The sequence below is a fragment of the Otolemur garnettii genome, unplaced genomic scaffold, assembly GCF_000181295.1.
Source record: "Otolemur garnettii isolate 467f Iridium unplaced genomic scaffold, OtoGar3 scaffold00423, whole genome shotgun sequence".
Lineage (NCBI taxonomy): Eukaryota > Metazoa > Chordata > Mammalia > Primates > Galagidae > Otolemur > Otolemur garnettii.
In genome coordinates, this window is record NW_003852818.1 from 96,767 (window position 1) to 106,470 (window position 9,704).

The 9,704-nt window shown below is 46.1% G+C and overlaps 1 pseudogene across 1 annotated transcript in view; it reads left to right on the forward strand.

Annotated features, from left to right (window-relative positions):
• The window catches only part of LOC100945448, an 18,157-nt pseudogene extending 8,654 nt beyond the window's left edge, over nt 1-9,503 (forward strand). Inside the window, exon 3 of the transcript XR_155058.2 lies at nt 7,379-9,503. The product of XR_155058.2 is annotated as a splicing factor 3B subunit 2-like (transcript). The remainder of the gene's footprint in view (nt 1-7,378) is intronic.
• Nucleotides 9,504-9,704: the final 201 nt, after the last annotated feature.

Genomic DNA, 9,704 nt, shown 5'->3' on the forward strand with positions numbered 1-9,704 from the left:
AATGTAATCATTTGGTTGTTTAAATTGTTAGAGAAACTGAGTCTTTGTCAAAGAATAAGATTCTTGCTTTTTAAAACTTCTAATTATCAGTTTGGCCAAGTGAATAAGTGACTTCATAGTGAACTGAGATTCTGTTTTGTGGAGAATTTTAAGAGTAAGAAGAATTAGACAGAAAGGAAAATGGCATGATGTAAAGAAAGAATTTGTGTAATAAATTTTGCCCTGAAACAGAATCGTCGTATAGGAAAGTGAAAGGCAGGGCAAAAGTTAAAGAAGGTTTAGAATGTTTGTAGATTGTTTGTGCAAGTTAAGTAAAGCTCAAAAGAAAAAAAGAATTTGTGAAAGAATTTACATGTAATTCAGTTGACTATGTATTTCCTTTAAAATCTTTCAGCATGTAATCTTATTTAAACCAATGTTTTAGGCCTTTGATATTTGACAAACCTTCCAAAATCAAAAGTCTAAATTTAGGCGTGGCACCCATAGTGCAGTGGTTACAGTGCTGACCACATGCACTGGGGTTGAAAGGTTTGAACTCGGTCCAGAAAACAAAAAGCACAACTCTAAATTTGGTCTTTTTGAAATATTAAGACCACTGAAAGGCATAGAAAAACAAATTGAACTCATTTAATTTATTGAAAATGTATAGGAAACATTGTCAAATATAAAATGGTGATTAATTTTGTATGAATTATGGTTATATATATGTGTTCCAACATTATAAAATATTGGTCTGTTCTAACATATATTGTCAGTAATAATTTTAATTCATCTAAAAAAAAGGAAAAAAGAAATATTAAGAGAGAGGCTGATGAATTTTCTCGAATTTAAATTCCTGATGTCTTTAAAAACTGAGTACCTTTGGGCTAAAAGCAGATTTCTAGAACTTTTATTGAAAAGTTAACATGTCTATGAACTTCAAACAGAACAAAAATCAGTTATATGAAACTAGGCTAGTTTGTTATGACTTTTTGTTTAAAATGTTATTGGTTCTTTCTGTGTTCTGTTTTCCAGAAGTTAAGAAAATAATTCTCTGTCTTTTGAGCTATTTGTAGCTTTTCAAGGAATGTATATACTTATGAGCAGAGTTTGAAACATGTATCTTTCTCTCTCCTTGATTTCTCCGGAATTTGAAAGTCATTAGTAAGTATTATTAGTTTCTGACAATACAGTTATTTGCATAAGTTCAATAAGAATCTGTTTTGTTCTCTAGGACTTGATGAAGGCACTGGTTATTTTACCAAGGCAATGGCTGGAATAGCATTTCCAGAGGTGTCCAGACTGCGTTAAGGAATTAAGGTTGACTTTATAAGGCCAATAAAGAAAGCCCTTTGGAAAACTGGCCAGATACCCATCAGTTACCTTTCCTGATCTGTGGTAAGTAACGAAGGTCACTTGCTATCAGGTCTGAGAAATCAAAAGGTGCTTGGGGAACCTCAAAAGAAGAGGAATGTACCCAATGCATACAGGTATCTTATGGCACAGATGAAACCTGGGCTCATGAAAGGCTCTTGAGAAAGTCCGGCCTGAAAAATTCCTTATAAAAGGTTCCAGCAAAGCCAAAGTGTCTAGATGATTAATAATTCTTACTGCACTTTATGCAAATAATCAGTATACTGAGATCCACGTTATTTTGGCAACTAAGTTGACTCTACTATAATTTGTCTCTAGTTAAGAGAGAAATTAGAGAGAGAGAAAAATAATTCAAAATAAAAAGAAAAAGGCTGTGGCCCACCTGTATTAGATCCCAGCCTTATCTGTACTGCCAACTCATAAAATGAGTCATAACTGTTTTGGTAAATTGAACTGTAAAATGGGACTAAAAGACTGGTCAAAAAGTGTGAATGTGTGTCTCAGAAGGGAGACCTTGGATAGAAATGGGGAACGACCAAGGGAGCCCACCTCATTAGCTACTATGTTGGAAAATTTGTAAGTGACTATGACACCAGGAGGAGTCTTTGTGAGTAGGAGAGGCCTCTCTTTAGAAATGGATGGCTATCAGAAAGAAAACCCTTAGCCGATTAGCTACAAGTAGAGACAGGGGGGAGAGGGGACGCATTCCCCTAAGAAGTGACAAGTGCGCATACTGCAGACAGAATGGGCACTGGAGAAAGAATTGTCCCCTGAGGGAGAGCACAAAAGATCAGTGCTCCTTCTGCAAAAAGAGTGGACATTAGAGGAAGGACTACTCCCTTCGGATTCAGAAAAAACCTCCAATCCCGGTGTTGAAGCTGTTGGGGTTCGATGATTAGGGCTGTCAGGGCTCGTCTCCCCTCCATGAGCCCCGGGTAACTCTCAAAGTGGAGAGGACTCCTATAACCTTTTTAGTGGACACAGGAGCACAACATTCAGTTTTAACCCAAAACAACGGCCCAATGGACAAAAAGAAATCCTGGGTCCAGGGGGCTACAGGAATAAAACAATATTCATGGACTACCAGAAGAACAGTGGACTTAGGCATGGGCCGGGTATCCCATGCCTTTATGGTCATCCCTGAATGCCCCTACCCCCTCTTAGGATGAGATTACCTTAGCAAGGTGGGGGCCCAAATCACCTTTAAAGATAGGGGCACAGAGGTCACAGACCTCAAAGGACAGCCAATTCAAGTCCTCTCCATGGCCCTCCAAGATGAATATAGACTTTATGATTCCCTCCCTGAAGGGAGTGGGAATCCTGACAAAGAATGGTGGCTACGGGAATTCCCAATGTCATGGGCAGAAACTGGGGGAGTGGGGAATCCTTCCCATCCTCCCCCCATAGTTGTAGAATTGAAGCCCACGGCCTCGCTGGTGCATGTGCGCCAATACCCTATGCCCCAAGAGGACTGAGCTGGCATCACACCACACATTCGTCGACTTCTGCTAAATCAGATTTTGGTGCCATGCCAATCTGCTTGGAATACACCCCTGCTACCTGTAAAAAAACGTTTGACCAACGATTACCAGCCAGTACAGGATCTGAGGGAAGTAAACAAAAGAGTTATGGACATTCATCCCACAGTCCCCAAACCTTATACCTTGCTCAGCACCCTAACTCCAGACAAAGACTGGTACACTGTGCTAGATTTAAAAGATGCCTTTTTTAGTCTCCCTCTAGCCCCACAGAGCCAGCCTCTGTTTGCCTTTGAATGGAGTGACCCAGACCAAAGACTCCACGGCCAGTTGACGTGGACCTGTCTGCCACAAGGATTCAAAAACTCACCCACCATATTCGACGAGGCCCTACACGAAGACCTCAGTGAGTACAGACAGCTTCACCCCCAGGTCACCCTCTTCCAGTATGTAGATGACTTATTAATTGTGGCCAGCACTAAAAAAGAGTGCCTCTTAGCCACTGGAAATTTGCTGACTGCTCTGGGGACCCAAGGATACCGTGCATCAGCCAAGAAGGCCCAGATATGTCAACAGACTGTAAGTTACCTGGGGTATGTCCTAAAGGGAGGCCAACGGTGGCTCACTTAAGCCCGTAAGGAGACAGTTTTAAAAATCCCCACTCCTACCTCTGCGAGGGGGGTGCAGGAGTTCTTGGGCTCAGCCGGATTTTGCTGGCTATGGATTCTGGGGTTCGCAGAGCTAGCCAGACCCCTCTATGAGGCTACCGAATCACCTACCTTCCAATGGACCCCGGAGAAGGAGGAGGCCTTCCAGAAAATCAAAAAGACCCTCCTGTCAGCCCTAGCTCTAGGCTTACCAGACATTAAAAAGCCATTTCATCTGTACGTAGATGAACGCGGGGGCATTGCAAAAGGGGTGCTGACCAAAACCCTGGGCCCATGGACTCGACCAGTAGCCTATCTTTCAAAATAACTGGACTCAGTGGTGGCAGGATGGCCGCCCTGCTTGCGTATTATTGCAGCCACTGCCCTGTTGGTTAAAGATGCTGACAAACTTACCCTGGGGCAAGAATTGATCATTATGACTCCACACGCTGTGGAAGGGGTCCTAAAACAGCCCCCCGACAGGTAGCTGAGTAACGCCCGCCTCATTCACTATCAGAGTCTGCTACTTAACCCCCGCACGCATTCAGTTCCTGCCTAAAACATCTTTAAACCCAGTAACCTTGCTACCAGATCCGGACTTCGAGGCCCCCCTGCACTAGTGCGCTGATATTCTATCCCAGTCTTTCAGTGTGCACCAGGACCTGACAGACCAACCCCTCCCAGATGCTGAGGACACCTGGTTCACAGACGGGAGCAGCTTTGTAAGGGAAGGTTGCAGGTATGCTGGGGCAGCAGCAGTATCAGAGACTAAAGTCATATGGGCAGTGCCCCTACCCTCAGGAACTTCAGCTCAGAAGGCTGAACTCATGGGCCTCACCAGGGCCCTAGAATTAGGAGAGGGCCAAAGATTAAATGTGTATACCGATAGCAGGTATGCATTTGCTACTGCCCATGTGCATGGGGCCATTTACCAAGAGCAAGGGCTCCTCACAGCAGAGGGAAAGACTGTTAAAAAAATAAAGAAGAAATACAAGCACTCCTAAAGGCCCTCTGGCTCCCCTCCAAACTAGCTATTATCCATTGCCCCAGGCACCAACAAGCCAATAATCCAGTGGCAAGAGGGAATCAGCTGGCAGATCAGACTGCCAAGACTGTAACTACTTCTGCATCACCCACCCTACCAATCACTCTACCAGACCCAGAGCCCCCATGCTTACCTGAAAACCCAAAATATACCCCAGAGGACCTGCAATGGGTATGTCACATTCCCCAAGTGCACAGCCCAGAAAAGTACTGAGGATGGTACATTACTGCACATTGAAAAGCCCTTCTCCCTGCAAAGCTCGGAGAAGAAATCTTGCATAAGATCCATTCCTCCACCCATCTGGGAGCCAGAAAGATGAAGGACCTTTTAAGACAGTCCGAAATTAAGATCCAGAATCAGAATACCAAGATTGATGCCTTAGTAGCAGCTTGCCAAGTCTGTGCTCTAACTAATTGTACCCCAAATCCAGCAAACCTAGGTACACAGCAGAGGGGCGACATGCCAGGTACGTACTGGGAAGTGGACTTTACTGAAATAAAAACAAGAAAATATGGCTATAAATACCTACTAGTATTTGTATACACATTCTCAGGGTGGGTAGAAGCCTACCCCACCAAAAATGAAACAGCCCAGACTGTGGCAAAGAAACTGTTAGAAGAAATCATGCCCAGATATGGACTCCCCACCCAAATAGGATCAGCTAATGGGCCAGCTTTTACCTCTCAAATAGTACAGAGCTTAAGCAAAGCCCTAGGGACCACCTAGAAATTACATTGTGCTTACAGACCCCAGAGTTCAGGTCAGGTAGAGCGGATGAATAGAACTCTCAAAGAAACTTTGACTAAACTTATACTAGAGTCTGGTGGGGACTGGGTGTCTCTCCTCCCCTTCACCCTTTACCGGGCCCAAAATATAATAGGAAAAACTCCTTTTGAAATCCTGTATGGGAGGGAACCCCCTATAACCCCAAAACTCCCAAGTGTAGGAGTCACGGACCCCCAAACGTCAGATCAGGGCTATAAAGACCTGGCACTAACTCTAGATTGCTTTCAGAAAACTCAACAGCAGGACTGGCAGAGGCTCATTGACCTGTATTCATCCAGGTCGGGACCTGACCCACATGCCTACTGACCTGGAGACTGGGTGTATGTCAAGCGTCACCTGTGGGAGTCGCTAGAGTCACGGTGGAAGGGCCCATACACCATTATCCTGACCACCCTGACAGCCATCAAAGTGGACAGCATTGCCTCCTGGATCCATTACACCCACATCCGGCTGGCAGACCCATTCGCTGACGCTGACGACTACACACCTGAGTGGAAACTGTTGAAGGACCCTGACAACCCCCTGAAACTCAAACTTCATAAGACTCAACCCCCAAAATGGGCCCCTCTCCACTAATAGTACTCTTACTTGTGTGTACATCATCCCCGAATTTACACCAACCCTTAATCTTGCTGGTTATGTTTTCAAGCCAAACCCCCCTTCTACAAGACAATTGCAGTAGGCGGTACCCCCGTGTGATTAGCAGCAAGGCTTGTCATTGGCAGCAACTAGGGCCCCACATGACCCTCCCCTCAGTATCAGGACAGGGCCTATGTGAAGGTACTCCCACCACCCAGTTTGCCCACCTCTGTAACAGCTCCTACTTTTAGAATCAATCACAATACCTCCAGCCCCTAGTGAATCTTCAGTGGGCTTGCACCACTGGCCTAACCCCCTGCTTACATGGCACAGTACTAAATTTAACCAAAGACTTCTCCATGGCAGTGCAGCTGTTTCCCTGCTTAATCTATCACTCTGAAAAAGATATGTATTCAACCCTAGGAATCCAGCTTCCGAGGCAGCGCAGAGAGCTTTTCACTGCCCTCACAGTGGCAATACTCTTAAGCCTTGCAGGTGCTGGACCAGTCACTGGGGCAGCATCTCGGGCCTTGCAGGACCAGAACTATAAAGCTTTAAGGGCAACTATTGACTTAGACATAGACAAAATCATAAAAAATTAAATCTATTATTTTTACAGCAAAAAGGTTTATGTGCAACCTTAGGAAAAAAAAATGTTATTTTTATGAATTAGGGAGGGACTCCGGAAGCGTAAGCTAGAGCAAGAACAATCCCAATCATAGTCCACAGGTCCCCCTGGCTCACCACCTTACTATCAGCAATTGCTGGCCCCCTTTTAATCCTGCTCCTGCTACTGACTCTAGGACCCTGCATCATTAATCACCTTGTTGCTTTTATATGGGCCAGAATCAATACTGTTCAGCTGTTAGTCCTCCATTCCCAAAATGCCCCCATGCATACTGTAGAAGATAGAGCTCAGGATTGAGCATCAGTCACAAGAGAAAGGGGGGAATGAGAGGGCCAGACTAGCTCCATCTTTCTGTTTACTACATAAGCCCCACTCCTAGCTGTTTACTACATAAGCCTCACTCTTAGCTGTTTACTACATAAGCCCCACTCCTAGCTGTTTACTACATAAACTACATAGGCCCTACTCCTAACTGTTTACTACACAAGCCCCATTCCTAGCTGTTTACTGCATAAACTCCATTCCTAGCCCTTCCGCCCCAACCTCTGCAAGTAAAACCTGCAGAGCCACTCCCTGCTGCCTTCCCCCACCCCTCACCTGTACCAATCCAAATTCTCCTTTACTAATGAAATCACCAACCACCAATCGAAAGTGTACTCTTATCCGACCTACCCCTCTTGCTTTCTGTACCCCATAAAAACTTCCTCCACCCCAGGTTTGGGGCTCTTCCTCGACTTGCATGCCAGGAGAGACCAGGCCCGGGCTTGAATAAATCTCACCTCTTGCTTTTACATAAGAGTGTGTCTCGGATTTGTCTGCTGGGGCCTTTTAGGAGAATTTCAGGCATAATAATTCACTGAAGGAACATGAGTTTTTCAAGCAGCAGAAGCGAGTAGCTGTGTTACTGGAGCAGGAACAGCAGCAGGAAATAGCCAAGATGGCTGTCCCTCAGCCCCCACAAGATATGAGCCAAATTGGTGTGCGTACTCCTCTGGGTCCTCAAGTAGCTGCTCCAGTGGGTCCAGTGGGCCCCACTCCCACTGTTTTGCCCATGGGAGCACCCGTTCCTCGGCCTCGTGGTCCCCCACCACTTCCTGGAGATGAGAACAGAGAGATGGATGACCCCTCTGTGGGCGCGAAGATCCCCCAGGCTTTGGAAAAGATCCTACAGATGAAGGAGAGCCGTCAGGTAGAGATGAACTCACAACAGGAGGAAGAGGGCATGGAAACAGACACTCGCTCACCCCTAGGCCAGTCAGCATCAGAGACTGAGGAGAACACAGTGTCCATATCCAAAAAAGAGAAAAACCAGAAGCATCGGAACCCAAAGAAGAAGAAAAAATCCCAGTGGGTGCGGGGGGTATCATCTGAGAGCCCTGGGGACCGAGAGAAAGACTCAGCTCAGTCTCAGGGCACTGATTCCCCAGCTGCTGATGTTGAGATCAAGTATGTGACCAAAGAACCTGAAATCTATGAGCCCAACTTCATCTTCTTCAAGAGAATCTTTGAGGCTTTCAAGCTGACTGGTGACGTGAAGAAAGAGAAAGAGAAGGAGCCAAAGAAACTCGACAAACTGGAGAACGCTGCTGCCCCCAAGAAGAAGGGCTTCGAGGAGAAGCACAAGGACAGTGATGTTGACAGCAGTGACAAAGAACAGGAAAAGAAGCCAGAAGCACCTAAGCTGTCCAGGAAGAAGCTGTGCCGAATGAATCCATTCACAGTGGCTGAACTCAAGCAGCTGGTTGCTCGACCTGATGTTGTGGAGATGCATGATGTGATGGCCCAGGACCCTAAGTTGTTGGTTCACCTCAAGGCTACTTGAGACTCTGTGCCTGTGCCACGACACTGGTGTTTTAAGTGCAAGTACCTGCAGGGTAAACGAGGCATTGAGAAGCCCCACTTTGAGCTACCAGACTTCATCAAATGCAGAGGCATCCAGGAGATGGAGGAGGCCCTGCAGGAAAAGGAAGAACAGAAGACCATGAGTCAAAAATGTGAGGTTTGACCCAAGATGGGCAAGATTGACATTGACTACCAGAAACTACATGATGCCTTCTTCAAGTGGCAGACCAAGCCGAAGCTGACCATCCATGAGGACCGATGTTACAAGGGCAAGAAGTCTGAGACACGACTGAAGGAGACCTGTCTGATGAGCTAAGAATTTCCTTGGGGATGCCAGTAGGACCAAATGCATATAAGTTTCTTCCCCTGTGGATGATTTCCATGCAACTATATGAACCACCCCCAACCTACCCCAAACTGAAAATCCCTGGCCTGAACTCACCCATCCCTGAGAGCTATTCCTTTGGGTATCATGCTGGTGGCTGGGGCAACCCACCAGTAGATGAGACTGGGAAACCACTCTATGGGGATGTGTTTGGAACCAATGCTGCTGAATTTCAGAACAAGACTGAAGAAGAAATTGATCGGACCCCTTGGGGGGAACTAGAGCCGTCTGATGAGGAGTCTTCAGAAGAAGAGGAAAGTGATGAAGACAAACCAGATGAAACAAGCTTTATTACCCCTGCAGACAGTGGCCTCATCACTCCTGGAGGTTTCTCTTCAGTCCCAGCTGGAATGGAGACCCCTGAACTCATTGAGCTGAGGAAGAAGAAGATTGAAGAGGCCATGGATGGAAGTGAGATACCTCAGCTCTTCACTGTGTTGCTGGAGAAGAGAACAGCCACTGTTGGAGGAGCTATGATGGGATCAACCCACATTTACGACATGTTCACGGTTATGAGCCGAAGGGCCCGGCCTCTGAGCTGCAAGGTGTGAAAGTGGCCTTGAACCCTGAGGAGTTGGACCCCATGGCCATGACCCAGAAGTACGAGGATCACATACAGGAGCAGCAGGCACAAGTGGAGAAGGAAGACTTCAGCGACATGGTGGCCGAGCATGCTGCCAAGCAGAAGCAAAAGAAACAGAAAGCCCAGCCCCAGGACAGCTGCTAGGGCAGCAAGAAATACAAGGAGTTCAAATTTTAAATCTCGACACACACCTGGCCCTCTTAGGCCCTTTGATTGGATGTGACTTCACAGATGGGTCCCCAAGAGCCACCTTTCAGCATTTCCCAAGAGCTTATTTTGTGTTATTTTAGACCTGTTTTGTAAATAAAGCTGTTTGCCAAGGAAGGAGATGAATATGTAACAGTAAATAAATAAATAAAAGCTGAATTCTCCTATTCC